The 27,233-nt window shown below is 41.0% G+C and overlaps 1 long non-coding RNA gene across 4 annotated transcripts in view; it reads right to left on the bottom strand.

Annotated features, from left to right (window-relative positions):
- The window catches only part of LOC120396445, an 89,746-nt gene extending 64,577 nt beyond the window's left edge, over positions 1 to 25,169 (bottom strand). For all 4 annotated transcript variants that reach the window (XR_005593146.1, XR_005593149.1, XR_005593152.1 and 1 more), the window contains exons 1-2: positions 25,004 to 25,169; positions 23,973 to 24,101 (exon numbers count right to left, since the gene is read on the bottom strand). This is a non-coding gene — a long non-coding RNA (uncharacterized LOC120396445). The remainder of the gene's footprint in view (positions 1 to 23,972; positions 24,102 to 25,003) is intronic.
- Between the last annotated feature and the right edge of the window lie 2,064 nt (positions 25,170 to 27,233).

Below are 27,233 nucleotides of genomic sequence, written 5' to 3'. Positions count from 1 at the left end.
GGAAAGGAACCATTCTGAGTTTCTCAGCCAACTAGAACTTCATTGGAGAAATGTAAAAGTTGTGAAGGATAATTGGAAAATCAGTGGGTGCTATGGACATTTACCAATTACATTTGTTGACGTTTTAAACCTGGTTTATGTAGATTAAACTACCAAGTTCACTTCAGTTACATTCACCTACTGTATTTTGGAATTTGGCCCATAGCTCAGAAACATGATTTGGAGATTGTTGCAAGATGTGCTTGAAAATGTATTGTAAAAAAAAATTCAAATTGCCATACTTTTACACTTGAGGAAAATGTGTTTTTTGGCCTCTGAAGTCAAAGGGTTATTGTAGTGCGGAGGTGGTTGTCCCTCCCCATCTGGGTTGGAGGGAGGCCACATCACCTTACTACATCACCAGGTCACTCTCAGGTATCAGGTGAATTAGCTAATTAAGTACTAACACCCCAACTCTTTTGTCGGGTCAGAACACCAATCATTCTACAGGCTCAGACCCTGATGCAAGGTGGGGCTAACGAGCAGTCTGTTGGCTCAGGCCCTCAGGCAGAACAGAGCAAATAAACAATCTATGGTCTCTGGCCCTCAAGCATGGCAGGGCTAGCACCAAACAGCCTGTCATCCTAGCTCTGGCAGACGGCAGACCAACGTAGGCCTTCCTGGCCTATGATGGGGAGGCTGCCACCCCAGGGGTGGGGTTGGCAGCAAGGGTAGGGGAAGCTGGGCCAAACCTACTCCACCAAGTCCCAGCCCAGGGCCTTAACTGTTGCAGAGTGTTCCACCATGGGCACCAACTCCATGTGTGGTCCAGGGCTGGAGCACCCACAGGGAAAAATTGGTGGGTGCTTAGCAGCTTCCCGCCCTGCCTCAGCTCACCTTCATCTCCGTCTTCTCCCCTGAGTGCACCACGTGCCCGCTTTTTCCTCCTAGCTCCCAGAGCTTGTGCCGTGAAACAATGGTTTTGCGTGGCTGGGAGGGAGGGGGGAGAACATGGTGCACTCGGGGAAGAGGCAGGGCAGGGGCGGGGATATGGGGAAGGGGTTGGAATGGGAGTGGGGCAGGGACAGGGAATTGGGGCAGGGATGGGGGGGGGCACCAGCACCCACCGGCGCCAGAGAAAGTTCGTGCCTATGTGTTCCACTACTAAGTCAGAGGTGATCCACCCAAAACACACTGACCTGGTTTCTTGCAGCCACATAACCAGACTATAATCTAGTGTCCCTGGGCTACTTCCTACTACCCATTTGTTCATAGAATCATAGAATCATAGAATCTCAGGGTTGGAAGGGACCTCAGGAGGTCATCTAGTCCAACCCCCTGCTCAAAGCAGGACCAAACCCAACTAAATCATCCCAGCCAGGGCTTTGTCAAGCCTGACCTTAAAAACCTCTAAGGAAGGAGATTCCACCACCTCCCTAGGTAACCCATTCCAGTTCTTCACCACCCTACTAGTGAAAAAGTTTTTCCTAATGTCCAACCTAAACCTCCCCCTCTGCAACTTGAGACCATTACTCCTTGTTCTGTCATCTTCTACCACTGAGAACAGTCTAGATCCATCCTCTTTGGAACCCCCTTTCAGGTAGTTGAAAGCAGCTATCAAATCCCCCCTCATTCTTCTCTTCTGCAGGCTAAACAATCTCAGTTCCCTCAGCCTCTCCTCATAAGTCATGTGCTCCAGTCCCCTAATCATTTTTGTTGCCCTCCGCTGGACTCTCTCCAATTTATCCACATCCTTCTTGTAGTGTGGGGCCCAAAACATGGAGTACCTCAGCTCCATGGGTATCGGCCATCTCTCTGGGGTAGACAGCCAGTGGCAGTTCCAGCAGTTCCTTCATGGACTCTGTCTCCCCTGGGTTCAGGACGCTGCCTGGTTTGGCAGCAGAGCCAGAGGCCTGCAGTGATCAAGGTATGTCTGTCTCCTTCCCCTACTCAGCTCCAACTGAGCTGGAAGGCTCCACCTGAGCCTTTTGTACTTCCTGTCCTACTGCTCCACTTCCAGGTGGGAGGGGTGAGCCCAGCCTGAGTCTTTCCACCGGGGCACAGAGTGTGGTCCCTCCCTTTCTCTCTTGGAGGGAGGTGACACCACCTCACTATTGTTATATATTGATTTCCCCCTCCCCCAGCACGAATATATGACTCTCAATAGGGGTTACAATTGTGCATGGATTAGATTTAGGGCTAGATTTTCAAACTCAGGTGAAAAGATCAATATATAAGCAAAAAGACTTTATTCAACAAACAACAGCACACAAATCCAAACATAAAGTTGAAATTCACAGAAGATAGTTCCCAATGTTTTAAAAATGTTCTGGTCTCTGTTTTAGAGAACATAGATCAAAACTTAATATTAGAAAATGGGTGTTCTCTAGACTCAGGCTTACAGCTCTAGAAGGCAATTGCCTCTATTTTTTCACACAAAAAAGCTACCACATATTGTAAAATCAATATGCAGAAGAAAACACTTCAAAATTTCAGTGTGAGATATAGCAGGATGACAGCATGGTGGATAATTTTCTTTCATACAGATTTATGTATCTTGAAAACTGCCTCTGCCTATGTAAGATGACTACTGTTACCTCATGGTTGTTTTGTTTCTGCCACTGTACTCTTAGGTTTCATATTGACACTATTACACATGTACTAGTAAAGACTGGTAAGCTATCATATACCTATAGAATAGTGTATCTTTAGTCACTTAGGGCATGTCTATACTATAAGCTTAAGTTGATTTATATTCGCTTGACTTACAGCACAGTGGTTCACGTCCATACTAACCTCTACTGTTGGTGGTGTGCATCCTCTCCAGGAGCGCTTCCACTGACTTAAGAGGGGAAAATGGGGGGCTAAGACCCTGAGCTCCAGGTCCGAATGCAGCCCCCTGCTGGAACCCAAGCTCCCCCCTGAGCTTCCAGCTTTCCACTTCCCTCCGGGAGCATGCCAGCCACTTGGGCTTTTGGTTTCCTGCTGGGAGCACAGCTTTCCCCTGGTTTCTTAGCTCCACACAGCTCCTCAGGCTTCTGGCTCCCCATCTCCCACTGGGAGCATGGCTGCCCCCTGGGCTTTTGGGTCCCCACTCCCTGCCTGGATCATGGCAGCCATCCGGGCTCTCAGTTCCTTGCTGGGAGCATAGCTGCCCCCTGGGTTCTCAGCTCCTCGCAATTCCCTAGGCTCCCAGCTCCCCACCCCTTGTTGGGAGCACAGCTGCACCCTGGACTCTTACCTCCCTGTTCTGTTGGAGCAAGGTGCCTAGGCAGCAGCCCAGCTGGCAGCATGTAACTGAGAGCCCGGAGGCAGTCCAGCTGCAAGCAGGAAGGACTTTCTTGTCAATTTCATAGCTCCAACATGACAAGAATGACATTCAACAACCAGTGTAAGTAAAACAGTATCTACATGGACCCTGTGTTGCCTAACTACCCTGACAAAAGCTCTACCACTCTTGTGGAGGTGGAGTTATTATGTCATTGTAGTAGGGCACTTACATCGGTGGGAGCAAGGCCATAGTGTGACATAGTTAGGTTGACATAAGCTGCCCTACGATGACCTAACTGTGTAGGACTTAGAGCAGGTCTACACTAGAAGTTCTACAGTGCTCCAAGTCTGGTGAAGATGCTCTATGCTGATGGGAGAGTGTTCTCCCATCGGCATAATTACTTTACCGCCGCAAGAGGCAGAAGTTATGCAGTGTGGACAGTTCTTAGGTTGCTGTAACTTGCATTGCTCATGAGAGTGTCTTTTTCATAACCCTGAGCGACTTAAGTTAGATCAGCTTAAGTCTTAACTGATAGTGTAGACCTGTCCTTAGTGTATTTATATTTGTTAACCACTTTATTTCAACAAACTGAGATAATGATGTAGACCACTCTAAGATTAAAGGGCTTGCAGTGCTGCTGAAGAGCTGCAAATTGCTGATGCCTGCAAGATGAATGGTAGGCAGGGCATTATTCCTCAGCTAGGCTATCAACTTCTCTACCCTATCCATTCCGTCTCCCCACAAAATCAACAGCCTCTTCTTAGGGCTTGTCTACACTGGGAACATTAAAGCACTTCCAAGGCAGCACTTTAATGTGGCTTCTGTAGTCGCGTCACAGCGCTTGGAGAGAGCTCTCCCAGTGCTCTAAAAAAACCCACCTCCTCAAGGGGTGTAGCTACCAGTGATGGAAGCACAGCGCTGAAACTTGTAGCACTCAGGGGCATGTTATTTCACACCCTTGAGTGAGAAAGTTACAGCGATATAGAGTGCCAGTGTAGACAAGCCCTTACATTTCTCCATGCATCTAGTATTACTCTCATTTCAGTCATCTTTAATTCATGTCATGAAAAGTTCATTAAGGTTGTTTTTACAAATTCATTGTAAGTGAAGTTATTTGCCGGTGCAAAACTGTGGCCAGAAACATGGAAGCTATCTATGAAAATCCACCCTGGGTTGTGTAGACTATATATTGTCTAGCTATTGCTAATGCCTGGGATGTCACCTATATAAAGACATTTTGCATATGAAATGTGTTTCCAAATATAGATTAAGATCCCATTTTATGTCCAAAGCCCTGTTGCACAAGGCAAACTACAAGTGCATATTTGAATTATGTGAACGTATCTGATTCTTATTAATCCATATGTGAAAACAGTGGTGCTTGAGTTCAGTAGTTTCATGCAATGTTATCTTATTAAATCTTGTGGTTTTATAAACTAGGTAATATTGACTTCTAAGGATAGCACTCTCAAAATCTTTTAAATCTAAAAAGAGTACCTCAGAAACTGACCAATAATATAGATGGTATATGTTGTTTAAATGTCACAGGTCGACAACCTCTGACACACGACTCGCCAGGGTAAGCACACTGGCGGGCCGGGCCAGTTTGTTTGCCTGCTGCGTCGGCAGGTTTGGCAGATCGTGGCTCCCACTGGCAGCGGTTTGCCATCCCAGGCCCATGGGGGCGGCAGGAAGCCGCGACCAGCACATCCCTGGGCCCGTGCCGCTTCCCGCCGCCCCCATTGGTCTGGGATGGCGAACCGCGTCCAGTGGGAGCCGCGATCCGCCAAACCTGCCAACACGGCAGGTAAACAAATTGGCCCGGCCTTCCAGGGTGCTTACCCTGGCGAGCTGTGTGCCAGAGGTTGCTGACCCCTGTTTCATACTATCCATAAAAGTAATAATAATTTCTCTTACCCAAATTCTCACATTTCATAAGGTATATATTTCTCTTCAGGACATATTCTGCTGAGGGAACATGTCTCTGGGCCTAATTTCTGGATATGTCCACAATGAAACTGAGCTGTGTGGTTGCAGTATATTTCAACAGTAACTGAGCTAGCTTTAATATCATTAGCATGGTCACCAATAGCAGCAAAGCTGTGACAGCCTAAGTGTCCGTATGGACTGTACAAGCCCGCCTCGGACCCTGTTGGGTAATCCATGCTGAAGCCCATGCTGCTGCAGTTTCACTGCTATTGGTATCTGAGCAACTAGATTAAAGTTAGGTCCAGTATGTCTACATGGTCAAATCACATCACTCAATTTCCATTTTGTAAACTTACCCTGAGAATAATGGAGGGTTAGAATCAATTTCTCTATGGTTTAAGAAACCATTACATTACTGAGATGAATGCACTAAATATAAAATATTGTTGAATCATCTACAGTGATTGTCGTTACAATTTATCCTTATATTTGTACTTCTTCAGACTCAGTATGGGAATCTTCAATCTTAAGCTATAATGCATTGTAAAGATGCATACAAGAAAATATGAGGGATTATAGAATGTACTTTTGGTGTTCTTAAAATGAGCTTCAGGTGCTTGCATAAAAGTGGGAGAACATTGCAGCTGGAACCTCAAAAAGTATGTCTTGTACCTATGAGTTTTGATACTCCACAGCCTCTGGTTCTGAGAAAAGTTCTACTGGAAGAGGACATCATGGATGATGTAAGAGAACTGGCAAGAGTTTTCATAATGATAGCCGGAGAGTGCTTCTTTCTTATTAGGGTATGATCTGGGATTCAATAAATTCTGAGGCATTGGAAAAGATTAATCTAAACTGTGATTATTACCATGTAACAAAAAATATTTTCTTGTTAATATTATGCTGAGAATTGTCAATAAATATTGACATTTAAAATAAGATAATATACAAAAAACCAAACAACCAACCAAACAAGCAAACCCTTGAATGTGCTGAGCTATCAAACTGATGACAGATAATTTGTTAAAAATACCATTTGCCCTTTTAAAGCCATTTCTTCCCTCCTGCCCAATCAATTCTTAGCATCATCCCCTCTTTCATGCTTTATTTTTCTGTCTCCTTCCCTCTTATTTCCTTTTTCCATACCTCCACTTTCTCTCACTGTAGGAAAACAATGCCTTTGAAGCACAAATTACTTCAATATACTGTTTTATATTGTGTTACAAAACTAACATGGGAGAGATCAAGATTCTCCCAGTATAAGCAAATATTATAAATACAAATATTGTAGTGATTCTGGATACTTGAGCCATTCTGTGGAAAGAAGGTGTGAGGTAAAGGGAAAAATGAAGAAAATAAGTCAAAAGTATTTTTTTAAACTTGTCCGGTAAACAGTTTCCATTTCACCTGTTTCTCATCCCCATGGTAATTACTTTTGAAAACAAAAATCTTTTTCATGCAAATGTTGTATTTTTCCCGTTTCAGCTAGAGAGTGTGAGAGGCTGCAGAGGTGTTCTTGTTTTTGGCAAACATTTTGAAAATTCTCAGTACAGGAGGCACTCAGCAGAGGGGTTCTAGTAACCAAAGAGAGAAGAGAGACCTCCACATTTGAAAAAATAACTACGTGGGACCAAATTATGACATCAGTCACTAGCCTGAATAAGGGTCAATGTATAATTGCACCATCCCAGGGGGGTCCTGAGCTCAGACCATTATGGAGTTTCTGTCACCACTTGCCCTGTAATCTTGTGAGCCTTCATGATGTGCAGCTGTGGTTCAGTTCTCTGACATCAGGAGCTTTCCTGCAAGCACAAAGTCTCAACCTGACTTTGGGTACTTTGAAGACATTTTAGTATAAACACGTGGCTTGGGCACCCCTTCCTGCTTGACTGCTCACTGCCCTTCTGTGAGGTGTAGTTGGGGTTGTAGTACATATTATGAGCAGTCTTTCTTCTCCCATTGGGGTGTCTGGATCCTGATTGTCACAGTCACTATTGCTGAGTGTCAAGTGCTGAAAAGAACTGCATAAGGTAATCCATAATTTAACTATGGACTCACTTCCTCCACATCCCTCCAGGGAAGAAGGGTGTCCCCAGAAACACCTAGAGGGAACAGTTTAAGAGAGCACAGACTGCAATTGTGGATGGTCTTTACATGGGCCATGCAAGTGGAGGAAGACATGACCTCTTGTGCCCTCCCACAGCACAGCATAAGGACCAGATACAATGTGGACCACAGTGATTATGCAAATAAAATGCTGAGAAATAGAATTCAGAATTAAAGTTATGTTTTAAACCAAACTGTTAAACTTCCCAGCAGTCTGACTGCTCAAGGTAATCCCATTTTAGTGTTCCATAATACACACTAAAGCAGTTACATGATGTGTTTCCCTACATAAAATATATTCATTGCCTTTTTTAGTGTATTATCATGGGGCCCATTTTAACACTCTGTACTCAATGAAAAATCCATTAACTTTACTTTGAATTTTGCCTGTGTAGGAAGTCAACAGGGCATTATGAGTTAACTTCTGATCACAGTGAAGCTAATGTCAAACCTCCTACTGACTTCAGTGGAAACAAGAGTTGACATAAGTGTTTTGTGTAGTTATTGCCTAATTAAAAATATTTTAAGTGATTCTCAAATTCTGTGGGGGAAAATATTCATTGCATTTTTATTCATTAAAATGTTTATAATTTCTTCAATGTATATATTGGGAACATGTTCTAAAATTAGAAATCATTAGGGTCCTTTGAGCTCTGCAAATTTCCTATACTGCTTTGCCTTCTCACCTCAGTTTACAATAGGAAATAATGGATGAATAAAGCGATTAAATTAGGTTATGAGGTTTAGATTTAATTTGCCAGCGATTATGTTGTACATTAGTTTAACCTCATCAGCTTGATCCAAAAGTTTTAAATCTACATGTACAGCACCTAGCATAATGGGGTTTTGGTCCTTGTCTGGGGCTAGTGATTTTAGATACCTCCAATTTTTGTTGTAAAATTTAGGCACCAAAAATTACTAGTCACTTATGAAAATCTTGGCTCTAAGTCTATATACAGCCAGCGAAATGAAAGTGGCCTGACTAGCCAAGGTGCTGAAAACTATTAGCTTCTACAAACTTCAAAAGGTGCTGTGGGTACTCTGAGCTTCTGAAAAGTCAGGTCACTTGGACATTTATCCTGTAAACACACACATGCTTAACTTTAATAAGTTCAGTCAATTTAAATTTAAGCACATGTTATATAATTGAAGGACCAAGACCTTATGAGGTGCCTAAATATGTATTTTTGAGCTTAAATTTAGGCACCACAGTCTGACATTTTGGCCTGAGAGCATGTGTTTCAGGTGCTGTACGCTGGCAGCTCATCTTAATGTAATTTTGTGGATATTTTTGCATAATTGAAAATCAGATTCCAGTTGGACATTAAAAGAACTGCAGCATCAGAAATTTTTAAAATGTGGGGCTATGCCTTTATAATACCTGCTATTACACAATAAGGCTAAGTATAGGAAAAAAATTAAAACAGTGATTGGAATCATGGTCAATTGCCTTTTCTGGCTTTTCTGTATCTAATAGGACTGGAAAGTAAATGAATGGACATGTCAATCTCCCTCCCAATTAAGGAATCTACTTGCACTTTCTTGAGCCAATCTGAAGCAGACAAGGGAAAAATACATTGTTGTCAAGGTCTTTTTTGTAGTAAAGTGGAACAGAGGCTGATTGAATTCTTTATGAGGACTGAATAGGTAAATAGGGTCAGCAGTAGAATAGTTACTTGAATGAACCCAAGAAGCCCAAAAGGGCAAATGGTGTACCATTTATCCCTTGATTTGGAATGTATTGATGGAATTAAAGGAGATTATGAGATGTTCATATTCATAACAGTTTCTGTTATTTTATCTGAAAATAAAAGAGAACAATTTTTAGAAGTCAAAAGAAAAAGCTAGCACATACAACTGTTGCAGATGATTTCTCCATTGACTTTAAGCATTGAAGCATTCCCTATAGAGAGAGATTTAGAGAGTGGTTTTAATTTAAAGAGAGAAATAATCAGGCACATTTATTTTTTAAGATCTAATATGCAGTTCTAATAATATGCAGATTCCATCAGGATATCTTACCAATTCATAATTTATAAGAGAATTCATAATAGCCACCAAATGGTTCATTCACCTCTAGTTTTACTTGATACTTATATAAATAAAAAATGTTTGTATCTTTGGGGAAGTTTCTTTGATATTTTTTATCTTTAAATATTTAAGTTCCACATGTGGCACAAGGGGCTGTTAACATGAATAAAAGTTATTAATAATACATTTTATGCTGTTAAATATTACATAATTTCCCTGACACATTTTCAAATGTGTAATGCAAGGCCATTGTATTCTTGTCTGGCAGCCAACCCTAAACTGATATTGTGGAAAGGTAATGAAATCCATAATAGATGGAATCTGACAATGAATAATCTTCTAAAAAACAAGAAAGAGATTGGAAGAAAAAATTATAATACTTATAATACTCTTTGTGGTATGCAATACTGTTGCTTTAAGATTACTTAAATAGGCTTAACACTTTCATTGAAACTGCTTTTGTCCTCTCAACTTAGTATAAATTGACATAAAAGTGTGAAATGAGAGACATATAAAAAGTGAAAGGCATTGGACTTTTAGCCAAGAACCTTTGGGCAAAACATGCTTATGACTGTGGTAATCAGCATCATACAAAAGTGATACACTTAATTAAAAATAAAACATGTAACCCAAGATTGACTTTCTGGGTTCTGAATATCAGACAACACTAAACAAATACTTCTTACAAGTGAAGTGATTAAAAAAAAATGAACCATCATTGTTACAGAACAGGTTATAGTCTTCTTTTCTCTCCTTCCAAAGGAGAATTATGCACAAAACAAAAGTGGTACATATGGTCTTTCTCTTAATGTCAGACACTTTGCATTCTTTTTCTTCCTATTGATAATGGGATAATCATTGCCTCAAAGCTACAAAAGTTTTCTTGATGGAAGGAGCAACCTAAGAAAGCACTAGACATTTCCAAAATCACGGACAGCTTGACCTAGTTTTGACCCTGGAAAGCTAGGCACAGAAGCTAAAGACTGAGCATAGCTAATGAGCAATGCAGCTGCATTTTTTTGTAGTACTGCCCAGGCATTACTGCACTACAGATGTGGCAGGCTGGAAATGTGGAGATAACATGAAGAAAATGCTAAATTATTATGGTAATTCCAAATTAAACAATGCCATCATCAACACATACGTCATTGTGATAATTTAAGATTTTTCAGCAGTGCCATAAGTAATGCACTCAGGCTCCTAGAATACCACAACAGTAAGAAGTCATGAACTTCTGTGAGAGCTAAATCAGGTCCCAGGATCTTTTCTATCTAGTCATACAGCCACTGGGATATCTGAATACAAATCTGCTCATAAAAATCTCCTGACATTGAAAAAATACAAACAGTAACTGATTTTGGCTTCTATTTTAGCCTTTTAACGTATTGTGAAGCAGAACAATTGGTGAGTCAGTAGGAGAAACACTTGTAGAATGAAAAGAGGAGAGGAAAAGTTTAAAAAAGGGGAAAGGTAGGAAAACATTTTTAAAAATAAAGAAAAGAAAAATTAGATCAATGAATAAATTTCATAGAATCATAGAAATGTGTGTCTGGAAGAGACATCAATAAATCATCAAATCCAGCCCCCAGCATTGTGGCAGGACAAAGTCAACTTAGACCATCCCTGACAAGAGTTTGTCCAATGTATTTTTAAAAACCTCCACTGATGGGGATTCCACAACCTCTCCTGGAAGCCTATTCCACAGTTTAACTACCCTTATAGTTAGAAAGTTTTTGCTAATATCTAACCTAAATCTCCCTTGCTGCAGGTTAAATCCATTACTACTTTTCCTACTTTCAGAGGACAGGAGAACAATTGATCACTGTCCTCTGTATAACAGCTGTTAAGATATTTGAAGACTGATATCTGGTCCCCCCTCAGTCTTCTTGTCTCAAGACTAAACATGCCCCGTTTTTTTTAACTTTTCCTAACAGGGCAAGGTTTTTTAAAAATCTTTTATCATTTTTTGTTGCTATTCTCTGGACTGTCTCCCGCATCTTTCCTAAAGTGTGGAGATCAGAATTGAACACGATACTCCAGCTGAGACTCCACCACTGCCAATAGAGTGGGGACAGTTACCTCCCATGTCCTATACATGACTCTCCTGTTAATACACCCCACAGTGATATTAATCTTTTTCACAGCTTGTTTATTTCTCTTGTTCAATTCAGACCAATTCTCCAATTTGACAAGGTTGTTTTGAATTCTGATCCCGTCCTCCAAAGTATTTGCAACCGCTTCCATCTTGGTGCCATTTGTAGATTTTATAAACATACTCTCCACTCCATTATCCAACTAGTTAATGAAAATATTGAATAGTACCAGACCCAGGACTGACCCCAGAGAGACCCAACTAGATACTGCCTCCCTGTTTGACAGAGAACCATTGATAACTACTGTCTGAGTGTGGTCTTTCAATTAGTTGTGCACTCACCTTATAGTAAGTAGACCATATTTCCCTAATTTGCTTATGAGAATGTCAAGTGAAATTGTGTCAAAAGCCTTACTAAAATAAAGATCTGTCATATCTACTGCTTACCAGCAGCCGCTAGGCCAGTAACCCTGTCAAAGAAGTAAATGAAGGTAGTTTGATGTGATTTGTAACAATATAATAATGTAATGTAACATTTTTTTTTCATTTTGAAAACTCAAATGCAGTGTAATTTTATAGGACTAAAAGTTGTTTATATACAAATTGTATACTTTTAAAAATATTAATAATATTTATCACTTATCTTCAAGTAGTGGGCAGGCATTAGCTAATTAAGCCATTTTTTTTTAAGAAAAGCATCTCAAAGAACTAAAGCCCAGCTCCAGAAAGGAACGTATGCATCTAAACCACAGAATTAGGTACCACTGCAACTCACAAAACCCCCACTCAGCTGTCACCTAACCATGTAGGCACCTAACCTTACTCAGGATCTACATTTTCACTGCAATAGTTCTCTGGGTACTTAAGAACATATTAACTCCACACAAAGTGGCCTGGAGCAAGGAAGTGGTTGTAACAATCTTCCTTTTAGTGTCACTGGGACAGGGAGCTTAGGAGGAATCAGACCCTGCACAGGGCAGATGGAGTGCAGTTATTTGGGCTGGGGTGAACCACGGGCAGGATCCTTGCACCAAGGGTGAGGGGCTGGGGAAGACTGGGATAGTGCCTTTGATTATCAAGGGCAGTGTATCAGGCTTGGGGAAGCAGGGCTCCAGGTGAAACACTCACCCAGGCAAGTGAACTGGCTGTGTTTGCTGGTGGGACAGTCTATGGGGATTTGATACAAGTAATCAGGGTTACTGTGTCTGAGGTTGTTTCCACAGCTTTGCAGGCCATACAAGGTATAATGGTTTGCCTAGATCTAGAACATTCCACTCAGGTGATTGCAGGAGAGAAGGGTAACACTGAGGGCAGGGATGAGTTAGATCAAAAACAGATAAAGGTTCCTAATTGCAGGGATGTTTGGATATGCTTTGAGCAGAGGCTACAGGAAGTGACTCAGGGTCCAATACTAAATGATGTGGCAGAGGTGGGGATTGGGGGCACTAGTGGTTCCTTTGAGGCTTTACAGGAAAAAAACTTGGGGTATGGACATGCCAGGGTATCAAATGGGCTGACCAGTAACTGTCTCAATTCGTCTGGGCATATCCCAGTAATCAGATACATGGTATTGCATGGCTACTACAGGCTAACTCAGGAGTCGGCAACCTCTTTTATGTGGCTTGCCGGGGAAAGCACCTTGGTGGGCCGGGCCAGTTTGTTTACCTGCCACATCTGCAAGTTCAGCCAATTGCGGCTCCTACTCGCTGCAGTTCGCCGCTCCAGGCCAATGGGAGCGCTGGGAAGCCGCAGCCAGCACATCTCTAGGCCCGCACTGCTTCCCGCAGCCCCCATTGCCCTGGGACTGTGAACCATGGCCAGAGAGAGTTGCAATCAGACGAACCTGCGGACACAGCAGGTAAACAAACTGGCCCGGCCCGCCAGCAAGCCACGTGCCAGAGGTTGCCGACCCCTGGGCTAACTTAAAGTTCTTCCAATGGCCGGGGACATCCGTGTCTTCATAAGGCTGCACTCCTTAGCTATGCTTGTGTTACAGCTGAAGCTTACCCAGAGAGAAGCCCAGTCTTGTTAGATATATAAATATAATCAGGTGGGCATACAATACATTCAGGGCATTCATTTATTCCTAGCAGTTGTTTTTTGCAGCATCTGTACTTTCAGCCATGCTTGCAAAACACGTTTTGCATCCCATACAGCACATTCCTGCCACAATGGTGAGGGCAGGTCCATGAGGGGCCAGCAGGATGCAGGGTAGAACAAATGCAACCTGCAGGTAAGCCCTTTATGGGTGACAGAATTCAAGCCCAGGTGCAAAGGGCGAGCTTCAAGCAGTGGAATGGGCTATGGCAGGGATCAGCAATACATGGCCTGGCAGGGTAAGCCCCCTGGCAGGCCAGGCCAGTTTGTTTACCTGCCGCGTCCGCAGGTTTGGCCAATTGTGGCTCCCACTGGCCGCGGTTTGCTGCTCCGGGCCAATGGGGGCTGCGGGAAGTGGCATGGGCCGAGTGATGTGCTGGCTGCCACTTCCTGCAGCCCCCATTGGCCTGGAGCAGCGAACTGTGGCCAGTGGGAGCCACAATCAGCCGAACTTGCGGATGCGGCAGGTAAACAAAGCAGCCCGGCCTTCCAGAAGGCTTACCTTGGCGAGCCACATGCCAAACGTTGCCAATCCCTGAGCTAAAGCTTCCTGTGGGACTACCCCAGCAAAGCTGATGGGTCAAATTTGTGGGCTGGATTTAATGGGGGTTCTTATCCCTTTTATGTAAAATAATAATTAAAGTCAGGGGTAGGGCTTGGCCATGTTGTTAAGACAATAATTCCACAAGGAGGAATTCAGGGCTACAGTGGCAGGGCCATCCAACCAATTGCCTGTAGACAACTTGTGGGTTTTTCCCCGAGGCTTGGCCCCCAGAATGTCTCCAGGGAATTTAAATTGCTTCATAACCTCTCTGGGGTTGATAATGGCATAGCAGATGCCTTTTATCATTGTCAGGTCCATAGATTTCTGGAGCTGGCACCAGGAGCTGGAACCCAGGCAGATGCCACCAGCACTATGGAACCTTGGCGTAGATTGGTTGTCAGTGTGGTGCAGAGATCAGTTGCTCTGTGCACGTGGCAGAGCTATGAGAAAAGTTTTAATGATTTCATGCAATTTCAGGATCAGGAAGGCCAGTCAAAAATATGGCCCATTACAGAGGAACAGGTGTGGCGGTATATGCTGTTGCAGGCAACCCATCAATTGGAGTCCTCCACATTCTCAAATCACCTTTCTGCCATTACATTTGTCAGTAGGCTAAATGCTTATCCTGATCCTTGCACTGTTTTTTAATTCAAAGGTTTTTGGCCGGGTGGTCACGTACCAGGGACCCCAGCATGGATTCCCGTCGGCCCATTATGGTTTACATGCTCACGGATATTGTGCAGATCCTTGGCACCATATGTCATAGTGGACAGGAGGTGGCCTTGTTCAGGGCAGCATTCATTTTTTGGTGCTTTCAGGATCAGTTAGCTAGTACCTGGGTCCAGGAGGGACTCTACAGCAAGGGCTTTGTAATTGCAGGATATACAGTGGCATGAGCATTCAGTGATATTATACTCACGAAGATCAGAGACAGATCAAGTTAGCCGGGGTGAAACTGTTATTCTCTGGGAGGATGGTGAGCCTGGGGTCTGCCCCGTTCAGGCTTTGAAGGCCTACAGTGTGATATGGATGAAGGGGGAAGGGCCCCTTTTTTATGCACTGTGACAGAAGTCCTTTCACAGCATATCAATTTGTTACCGTGTTGAGACGGGGGCTGATGAGGTTGGGGCTGCCAGCCCATGAATTTGGTTCCCACTCCTTCAGAATTGGGGCAGCAGCGGCAATGGCAGCAGCACAGCTAGGTATGGGAGCAGAGGCAATCCAGGCAATTGGGGTTGGCATTCAGATGCGTACTGAACATAAGTAAGATCTCAGGTGGTAAATCATCATTAATTTGTTGTAATCTCATTACAGATGTTGGATGACTGGCCATGCAGATGGTGGTGTGGGTCTGTGGGCACAGTATTGTCCTTTGGGCATGGAGGTACATGTCCAGGTTGCCCCAGGGTTTGCAGATGGGCTTCGGTGATGAAACAATAATGGTATTCAAGGGTGGGCATGTTATGGGATCAACTAATACCACTGCTGTATGCGGGCAAGTCAGTGACCCCCAGATATAATTGTGGCGCATTTTGGGGAACACAATTTGGGAATCCATAAAGGGGTGGAACTAATGGCCAGAGCAAGCAGGGACTTGGGGCTGATCCTTGAACTTTTTCCAGGAGTTAACATTATTTGGTCAGATATGCTTCAGTGCAGGGTCTGGCAGGGAACCATGAGGCCCCCCAGGGTGGACAAGACAAGGAGGTATGTGTACAGGGAGATGGCCAAATTCCTTGGGACCATAGGAGGGACAGTAATTTCACATCCTGATATAGTATATGGGGCAGCAGAGTTGTTTCAGGAGAATGGGGTCCACCTGTCTGACTTAGGTGCTGTCCTGTTTTTAACTGATATAAAAGACAGCATTAGGAGATGTCTGGGAACCCGATTGCATTTCGGGAGTAGGCAGCCAAGCTAATTGCTGGCACCTCCTTGTGGCGGATGTCCAGTGCAGATATTCCATAAGAAGGGTATACAGTGACCAGATAAATGTCTTGGAAAAGGACTTAAAAAGAGGTGTTCATTAAATGAGTGAATGGGAGGTGGTTGGGGACTCCCATCATTGGTATGGCAGGGTGCCAATCCCCCCCCCCCATTCTTATATTCCACCTTAACTTTCCTATAAGGTGTGTGTGGGGGTGAATGGTAAGGTCCTGGCAATGGGTTTGCTGGAGGGATCTGGAGGGAAAAAGAGGGGGAGACGGTGGAAGCACTCCTCGCCCCCAACCACCGCTCAGTCTTACCCAGATATGTTAAGGTCCTGGCAATGGATTTGCTGGAGGGACCTGGATGGAAAAAGCATGGGAGCTGGTAAAAGGCCCCCGGGTAATTACGGAAAAACGTGGTTATCTGCACTGTAAATTTTTATCTGCCGGGTAGTCCCAGACACCTAATAATAAAGTTGCTGACATTTTTAAACCCATGTCAAATATCTCCTGTCCTTCTTTCAGTATAGCCAGACAAGGGATTTGAACAGCAATCTTCCACCACAATATAGAATACTCCAACGTAGGGCTCTCTCAGTCTTTCTTGTTGAAGCTGCTCCATCTTGTATTAAGTAATTAAATAATTAAAATTAATTGGGCTAGAGAAAGTTTAAGAATGACTCTATAGCTAGTGATTACACATCCCCAGGCCATACAGCAAGTCAGTGGTAGAGTCATTAGAATTTAAAATTTGCTGGATCCCATTCCCATGCTTACCTCACTCAGTCTTTCTATTTAATATATAATGGGACAAATCCTGTCCACCATGCTCCAGCAAGTAGTCCCACTGACCTCCATGATATTACTCTTGTGAGTGCTAGTAAACTTTAGCCCAGTAACACAGAGACACTTCAGAGAATGCAACAGTGTTGATTATTATACTACCATGCTTTTCAGAATCAAATTGAATTGCTTAATTACATTATATGGGTACATTTTGCTATTGTTAGTGACACAACTGGTGTTGCATTAGACCCCATTTCAAATTGGTAAATTTGATTAAGAAGCCTATACAAATGCTCAAAATTCTCATTTATTTAATCTGTTTTAAATTATTGGCACACACTTAAAAACAGGGAGAAGAGTCAAAATTCAATATGCAAAGTATTCCATCCTGATTATTTTCTTCCTCCTCATTGTTTGGATTCTGTTGGCTACTCGGCCTGTTTCTTCTGAACTCTTTTATCCATTACACATCCAAATAATATTCAAATACTATAGTTTCCTTCATGTTCATTTAAGGCTTGTCATGCATTACATAACAAAAGCAAAATTATTGCTATGACAGAGCAGGTGCACTAGAAAAAGGAGAAGGCACCAATCAGACGTACCTGGAATAAGGTGCAGTTAATTTAGTTGTAGACACTGAGGAATAGAGCTGAGAGAATAATGAGTATTTTAGTTTACTGGAAATTCTGAAAAATCATGAAAAAAATGTTTCTCGTTGAACCAATTTTTTTGGCAAATTGAACGTTGAAAAAAAATCATTTCTAGTTAACCTGAAAGTTTCCTTTCCATTTTGACTATTTTAATTTTTGTATTTATTTTAAAACAAATATAAAATTAAAGGGAATTTTGAAACCAAAAGTTATTTCAGTGAGTAATCAAAATGTTTCATTTTGAAAATGTCAGAACAAAACATTTAGATTTTTTTCAGATTTTTTTTTCTGAAGTGAAACAATTCAGCAAAAGCAGCATGAGTTCACAATGTGTTTTGGTTTCTCTGAATCTGAATTTTTCTCTGAAAAAAGTTTCAGTCAAAAAATATTGCTCAGCTCTACTGGGCAATGCAAGGAAACAAGGACACTGGCAAGGCTGTGAGGCTTGCATTCTACTACCTGCCAAATATAACATCGGTGGGAGAACAGGCTACACATTTTTGCAGCTCCAGCAAGAGATGTCTGTCCTGACACCCCAAAGTGTCACTGGAATTATTATTGTCTACACATAGCACCTCCAGGCAACACCACGCAAGTGGTACGTACCTTCCCTGTCTCCAGTGAACTACAGCTTTTGAAGGTGTAAAATGAAGATGCTCAACCAGTTGAGAGACATTATAAGAATTTCTGTCAAAACCAAATTATGGACACATGGTAATTGCTGTTTTGTTTCCAATACTGTCAATGAGGCAAACTGATCTATTACCGAATACTTTCTGTTTATTAATGCTTTAGCATTTCATGACATTGGAATTATGAAGACGTTTTGTTTGGTCTATTTAATTTTAAGGAAACCTAAATTAACATTTTATTCCACCTCTATTCTAACTCCTGCCCTGATATCAGCCAGCAATCTCTGTCTTCCATCTTGTACCAAGTATAGGGTCCGAAGTTAGGAACATCTGTAATTGCCGTTGATTTCAACTAATGGCCTGAGCAGTAATTTGGCCTATAATCTGGGGTTTGTAGCAAGACTTCTTCCCTAGCCTCCCTCTCACACACCATGTCTGACTGTTTTGTAAGTTTCTTTAGGAATCTATGTCTTAAAGTGATGAAAAAAAGTAATGTTCCATAACATTTGAAATGCGTGGGCCGAGTGATGTGTTGGCTGCCGCTTCCTGCAGCCCCCATTGTCCTGGGACAGTGAACCACGGCCAGTGGGAGCCACGGTCGGCTGACCTGTGGATGCAGCAGGTAAATAAACTGGCCTGGCCCACCAGGGGGCTTATCCTGGTGAGCCGCATGCCAAAGGTTGCCAATCCCTGATCTACAGTTTTATAGGACAAGAGAGTGGTACTGAAAGAGTCCTGGACCTATTAGTGGGCTAATCCAAAGCAAAGGATACTCTCGTGTGAGGATGCTTTCTACTAGGAGATATCAAAGGGATGTTGAGTAAATTAATTAATTTTCACTTGTTAATGCACCTATCCAAGCTTTAAGTGCCTGCACATCTATTAAAAATACAACAGAAGAACAAATAACCTTCATATAGAAAGGGTCTAATACCCAGATCTGTTTCATAACAGCACTCATTTCTATCACAAATAATCCAGTTAATTTTTCAAAACTCTGCCATAAATGAAGCTGCTCCACAGTTTTCCATGCAAAACCCTCTACCCTACCCTCCCAGGAAAGCTCCCACATGTAGGTGACCCTTTTAATGCATCCTGAAAATTAACAAGTCCAACCTCTGCTGTGCCAAGTTGGGCAACTGAATTCCACAATCATGGACCCATCACAGAGAATGCTTTGAACCAGCCCACTTTCTTTTTTAAACCATAGGGCTGGTATCCTGAGCATATCTTCTGCTGTGGTATAATGTGAGGTGAGAGGCTCCCAGGTAACCAGAGCCCAAACTATTTAGGACCCTGACTGAGGTGGATGATCTATCTTGCCAGTCAGACATCTGTTAAGGCAAGATAAGAGTCATCCCAGCAAGGAAGAGGCCATTTAACCACCTTCTTAAGAATTTTGAATGAATGTGGCAAGATGAGAGGAAGTAATTGTACCTCCCCCAGTAAGACATTGATGGAGGAGCCCAGGGAAAGGGAGGAAGAGAAGGGTAAATAATAGGGTAGAAATAGTGATCCTGTTCCACATAAAATAACCCTGGAATCATACAAAATCTATTTCCATTCTGATTTTCAACTAAGAGTGAAACATTCTGAAGGTGTGTTTTGTTAGTTTTGTGTTGTTTTTGTTTTGTTTTGTTCCATGGCAAATGCCACGGAATTATGATTCATTACAAAAAGTTTGTGCATACCTATTTTTAATATTTAGCAAGGAGTATGTAATACATTTAGAGGAGTACTTCTACAAGTCAATTTGTTCCTTAAAATATCTTTGATTTGTTTTAGATTTTCTTTTTGGAAAGTAGATGCACTATTCAACATATTCATCTTCTAAATCCAGTATAATATTTTTAAAGATCATTAAGACTCCAATTAAATTGACAAAGATAATAGATGACTAACATTAGGGATCCTCAAAAAAAACAGGAGTACTTGTGGCACCTTAAAGACTAACAAATTTATTTAAGAAGAGAGAGTGAGCTAAAGCTCACTTCTTTGATGCATAGAATGGAACAACACACAGACAGATATATATATATACAGAGAGAAAAGGAAAAAAGAGAAGTATGCACAGGCAGAGTCTAATCAATTGAGATGAGCTATCGTTAGCAGGAGGGATCCTAGTATTTCTTCTAAATAAATAGTCTCTAAAATAAGCATAGATATACATATGGTCTGCTTAGTCTTATAAGGCAAATCCTTGGGTTGTAAAAGATATAATTCAGGAAAGATTTGTGTATTATCTACTTGGTATTTTATATTTTAACTAATTAAAAGCTATTCCTCAAGATTTTCAAAAATATGAGGCTAAAGTTAGGCTCTGAAATCCATATTTAGGTACCTAAATAAGGGTGAGATTATGATGCTTTTACTCATAGGATTCCACAAGGAGACCCACTGCCTTTAGTGGGATTACTTATGGAGTAAGCTACTATTCAAAATGAGTAAGGGGATCACTATCAGCATTAGTAGTCTGATTTTCAAAGGTTCCGAGTCCTCGTCCACTTCCATTCACCTCACTGAGGGCAGTTGGATGTTCAGCACTTTTGAAAATCAGGTCTGTTATTTAGATTCCTAAATTTAGATTTAGGAATCTAACTTTAGAATTTTTAAATACCCACCTATTTTTGAATATTCTAGGCATGATCTATAATGAGTTCAGAGGGTAACTGAATAGGTACCAGATAATAAGGGAAAAAATCATATTGAGGAGACAACATCTTTGGATTCTTTGTTTAAAATGGTACTTTCATTATTATTATTATTATGACCATCATTTCAAATGTCCCATTTGAGGCAAGGCACCTGCATGAGGTAGAATTCTTAAAGGTCTTTGATGAATAATGTAATTTTGAGGAACAAAGAAGCAATAAGAGACTCCAACAAATCTTGTACTACTATAGAGTCTTCAATTTTGGCTTTAATGATCCAAAGGCCACTCTTATATGGCCCAAGGGTGTGCCAGTTTCTAATAGAAAATGGCAGAAATGAAATACATTTTTTGTGAATGTTGTTTTAGCACACCTCCAGTTGCATAAACAACAACAAAACTTTTTATCTATATCTGTACATTCTTTTATCTAGGCAAGAAGAATGAGCACATATTGGATATACCAAGTGAAGAATGATACAGAACAAAAAGGTTAAAAATGAACAAATCTGTGAAGCTGGTACAAGATAGAAAGTGATGGCTAACCCCATTCAACCCCATTGTTACTGTAGAGCTGACAAATGAGAATCAAAGATCCATCTCGCTATAATCTTTGATTCTGATCCATGGAGATGAATGAAATCTATAATCTTTGATTCTGGCAGTGGAGATGAATCCTTCCACCATTTTCTATCTTGTACGAGCTTCACAGATTCATTCATCTTTAAGCCTTTTTGTTCTGTCTTATTCTTCACAGTGTCTATCCAGCACATCTTTGGTCTTCCTCTATTTCTAGTTCGTTGTACTCTGGTATATACTGCCATGTATAGCATCCTTTTTGGGTCCTTTCTTGACATGTGTCTAAACCACTGCAGTTGTCTTTCTTCATTTTTCTGAAACAGTGTTAATTCTAGCCTTCGCCATTTTCGTCTCTCTTCATTTGCTTTTATTTTCTGCAGTCTTGAAAACAGTATTCCTCGCAGCCAGTTTATTTTTGTAGTCAGTCTTTCATTTGTTGGCTTTCCTCATACTCCAATATTCTGACCTATACACAAGTATCAGCATGACAGTTCTCATATACATTGACTTTTGTTTTTTAATGAAATTTATTTAGCCTTCCAGTTCTTGCAGAGTTTTTGAATGGAGTAGTGGCTAATCAGATTCTTCTTTTTTATCATCTTCACAATTCCCATTCTTCTACACTTGTCCTCCAAGGCACGCAACTTGTTTAGTTGTTTGTGTCCAGATTGGATCTTTACCTCTTTCTCTTGTCTTCCAGTTATCTTATTTGTCTTCTCCATGCTGATTTGCAATCTGAATTTTCTGCTTACTGAGTCTATTTTATCACTTATTCTCTGTAAAACCTCTATGGTCAATGCTGTGAGTTCAATATTATCTTCAAATCTAATGTTATGTACTGTCCTACCACATAACATGACTCTTACCATTTCATCTCTTAGTGCTTACAGCCATTACTGCTTCCAGTACAAAGTTGAACAAATCTTGTGATAGTGTGCATCCTTGTCTAACTCCTATGGTAGTTCTGAACCATTCTGTTGGCTTCTTGTCTAGTCTCACTGCACTCATTGATTTCCTTAGATGTTTTCTATCAGCTTGATCAGGTTTTGGAGAATGCCAGACATTGTCATAACTTGCCATAACCTTTTCTGCCAAATGCTATCAAAAGCCTGTTTGAAGTCTATAAAGTTGTAACAGGTTTAGTTGTGTTCTATGTACTTATGTGATATGTCTTATCACAAATAACTGACCTATTATATTTAAACCTGGTCTAAATCTGCCCTGTTCCTCTGCAAGTACCGCTTCTACTTACCTCTCCATTCTGCCCTGAGACATTTTCGTGAACGTTTTTTCCCCCCGACACTCAATAAGGTAATGCCTCTGCAATTCTTGCACAATTCTTTTCATGGATTGGCACTACAGCCATTCACTTGGAATTTGCTTTTGTTTCCAAATATTATTGAATAGCTTCTGTATTACCTTTACCATATATTCCTTGCCTGCTTGCAGCAGTTCTATGGTTATGTTTGTCAGATTTTGGCACCTTTTTCTATTGAAATATTTATTTCTTCTTCTTCTAAGAATACCAGCTTCTGCTCTTTCTCATTTCTGCTGGGAAGCTTCTCCAGGACCATTTCATCTACTGTGTTCTTCACACTGAACAGCTCTTCAAAATATTCTTTCCATTGCTTATTCTTTGCTTGTTTGTCCTCGGTGATTTTCTGTGCTTGTCTTTTCCTGCCACCATTTTCCATACATATATCCCACTCAGTCCTCTTATTTTAGAATATATCCCCTGTGTTGTATTTCATTTTCTCTTCACACACATACTCTTTCTGCTTCTTTACATTGTTCTCTTTTCCACTTTTTTCTGTCTGTATTCACATTCTGTTTTCTCTCTCTGATCACCCTATGGTATTTAGCTCTTAGATTTATATTTTCCTATTTATTCTCCTTCAGCTTCTTATGTGTGCTTGTCACTCAGATGCAGCACTTCATCAGTTATTAATTTTGGTTTCCTCATTTTGGCCTTTTAGCCCAATATTGTTCAGCCACTCTTGTAATCTCATTTTTACGCTGTTCCATGTCTCTTCAATCTTCATCTTTTCTTTTACCAGAGATGTGATTTTTTTTTCTGCACAGCTGCTTTGTATTGTTTCCTGAAAACTAGCTCTTTCAATTTGTCCACGTTGTAGATCTTAGTTACTGGCTCTTCTTATATTGCTCTCAGCATCAGCCTCATTGATGACAGCATTAACTTATGATCTGGTCCAATATCAGCCACAAATTATCTGCACAACACACTTGATTTCTATCTGTGATCCATAAGTATAAAGTCGATCATGTTCTTCATTTGCCCATCAGATGATATCTGCTTTCTCTGCTGCTTTCTTTGTTGAAATATTGTGTTCATTATCTCTAGGCTGTTGCTTAGCCAGAAATTTGGGAGCTTTTCTCTCTCTTTTTTTTTTTTTCATTTTCTTCACTTAGTATTAATCTGTCTTTTGCTCCAGACCATGAATTCCAGTCCTATTCCACTTTCTCATTAAAATCTCCCATCACCAATAATATGTCTTGTCTTGAAACTTCTAATATTATTTTCCATAGATTATTATAAAATTTGTCAAATTCTTCTATGGGCACTGCTGAGGTCAGTGATATACTTGTTTTATGGAATTGCACTGTATTTTATTCTGAATCTCACCTTCAACATAAGAGAAGATATTGGGTTAAATTCCATAAGAGCCTGTCTTACCTTAGTCTGTAACACCAATGCAACTTCATCCTGGTGTCCACCATCTTCAATTCAAAATGTCAATACCCTACGTTCATCATGATAGAATTCTCCTTTGCTTTCCCACCTTGTTTTGCTTAGACTGTTACCCTAAAAATTTAGACACCAATTATATTAGCTACAATAGTGCTTCCAATTTAACAAAAGAGTAACAAGGTTGTGGCCTGCCCTAAAGGAATTGCCAGGGTGTTACCAGGATACTTGTCTCTGACCCACAGAGGGCTCCCCAGAGCAAGCTGGTCTTGCTAACCCCTGGAAGGACACAGATATAGCCTCATGCTCAAGAACTGACTCACACAAGCAGTAATTCTTTGAAAACCAAAAACTTATTTATTTAAAAGAAATAAGTTGTGACAATGCATTTAATAAAGTAAGAAAGATCCATAGAACGAACGTAATAAAATTTCATTTAAAACATCTTATAATTAAAGCAGCACAATGAAATAAATACACAGACTGCTTACAGTATTTAACACACACAAAGAATACAGTAGCTTCAATGTAACATGTATATAAATAGCCCGAATACACAGAGACTTTTAGTCAGTGTTACAATCTAATCTCAGACTTCATACAGTGTAGTATATGTGGTTTCTAGATACACATATGAGAAATCATTATCACATAACATTTAACAAACATTTTACTTAACATTAATGCTTAATATCTAACATCCTGTAAATGCTGGCCAAGCAATTGCAGGATGGTTCTGGGAGATCTCACTCAAAATGCAAAATAATAATAATAGGAGATATACCAATCTCCTAGAACTGGAAGGGACCTTGAAAGGTCATTGAGTCCAGCCCCCTGCCTTCACTAGCAGGACCAATTTTTGCCCCAGATCTCTAAGTGGTCTCCTCAAGGATTGACCTCACAACCCTGGGTTTAGCAGGCCAATGCTCAAACCAGTGAGCTATCCCTCCCCCCATCCAGCTTTATTTACAGACAGACCCATATACTCTTAAATACTAGGTAAAAAAGATCAGACTTACACTTATACTCAAATTTCCCTCGGACCCATCTATTGGTCCTTCTGATCTGTCACTTTGAAGGAGGACGATGTCCGTGCCAGGAGGTGATGGATGTTAACACTGCACTTCTCACAGCTGCTGCCCCAGTTGATTGTTAGCCATTGCTGCCTACCAGGGACTGCTGCTAGGAGAGTTGTTGCCGTGGTGACCTTAGAATTCTGCTGCTGCTGCTGTTTTCCCAGGTAGCTGCTTTTCAAGGTAGCTGCTTTTCAGGATGTTCTGTTCTTTTCAGGCAGCTTCCATTCTTATGCAAAGCCTCAAACCCACTACTTTCAGCCTGTTAGTTGAAAGCCTCCTACATCTAACACACTACAGTCTCGGCCTGCTGGCTGTTGGTCTTATATACTGGTTGCTCTCTCAAGGTCAGGTCCTTTTAGCCAATCAGCTTACAACTTTTCCAGCTCCTCTTTCAGATACCATCTTGTTTGCTAGAACTTTCCACTACCTAAATTTAGACTATTATCCCTTTCTCTGCCATTTTGGCCAGCCATTTTGGATTTTTTTAATTTAAACTATCATGAATTTCTACTTACCATAATTAGAGCCGTAATCTTAAAACTAATTACTGTTTTATGCAAACCAAAGTGTCCTGATACTGTCACCACCTTAATTATGTCAATTTGTAGAAGTGAATTTTACAGTGTTCTTAAACCCCTTCCAAGGTTTTTCTCTCAGACTCTGTTAAGGTGTTATAAGATATTTCAGAAGACTCAAAGCAAAATTCTCTCATTACAAGAACAACCATCTCCTACTCATATCTTTTCAATTCGTACATCATTACCACAAGTACTCCAGCCTGGAATAATGTTCTTGCATTCCATATTTCCAGTAAATGCATTATTGTTTGAGTACATTGCCATGTTCTGGCTGATGTTATGTTTGTGTTTGTTTCAATCACATACTTTTCACCACTGCCACAGTTTCTGAGATACGAACACAGCCCTTGTTTCTCCAGGAAATGACCAAGCCAGCATACTTTTCTTATTCTTTCCATTCTTCATTTGTTTTCTATGATCCAATGTTTTCCAAGAATTTGACCATGACTCTTTAGCTTTGTGATTGACCAGGATAACATAATCCATCTACAACACTGTTCTTAGCTATTCACTAGCTTGCTGCATCATTGTTTCCACCAAAGTTATACACTTTCACTAGTCATTATCACCATTAACCACTTTCATTAGCTTTAGCATGCTCACCAGAACACAGCCCTAGGTTTTGGTGCTGTGGTGCACATACAATTACTTGGACCCCGTGTTGAGAGTTGATTGAGTTGTCAGACCTTGTGGCTACAGGTGTCTTATATATATATATATATATATATACTTTATGGTGTTCTGTGGCTTTCCTGAGCCAAAATAATTATTAGCAAAACAAGCACATTTCTATTTCAGGGTATGATCATTCATAATGAGGAAATAAAGTATCAACACCTATGCTTTACAGTAGGTGCAGAAAAGTGTAGAAGAAAATTTGGCAGGTAAAGAAAAATTTCCTTGGTCATCTTTTGGGGGTCTTAAACAAAACCAATACAAATATGTGCAGGAACTAAGAAGAGCCATAAAACAACAACAAAAATGCAAAAGTCATTAGGGCAGCTTTATTTTTCTTAAGGGGGAAATAGCATTTTAAATCCATGTTTATTCTAATGGAATAAGCACACAGTCAATTTGTGGAACTCCTTACCTGAGGAGGTTGTGAAGGCTAGGACTATAACAATGTTTAAAAGGGAACTGGATAAATTCATGGTGGCTAAGTCCATAAATGGCTATTAGCCAGGTTGGGTAAGAATGGTGTCCCTAGCCTCTGTTCGTCAGAGGATGGAGATGGATGGCAGGAGAGAGATCACTTGATCATTGCCTGTTAGGTTCACTCCTTCTGGGGCACCTGGCATTGGCCACTGTCGGTAGACAGATACTGGGCTAGATGGACCTTTGGTCTGACCCGGTACGGCCGTTCTTATGTTCTTATGTTCTTATTTGAAAATGCAATAGGACTGCTTCAATTAATCATTGTGAATAGTTTTTCTGAATTAACCAACAACGGTGGATTTTTTTCTGGAATAAATAGTTTCATTATACAACCAGCTCGCTGTGTGGTCTAGTACTAACTGGCAGATAATTCAGTTAATATTGTTTTCTGTGTATTATGGGAAATGTAGTCTTGCTGAGGAAACCAGGCCATAGGAAGT

Source organism: Mauremys reevesii, linkage group 1 (genome assembly GCF_016161935.1).
Source record: "Mauremys reevesii isolate NIE-2019 linkage group 1, ASM1616193v1, whole genome shotgun sequence".
Lineage (NCBI taxonomy): Eukaryota > Metazoa > Chordata > Testudines > Geoemydidae > Mauremys > Mauremys reevesii.
This window is presented reverse-complemented; position numbering and strand designations above follow the sequence as displayed.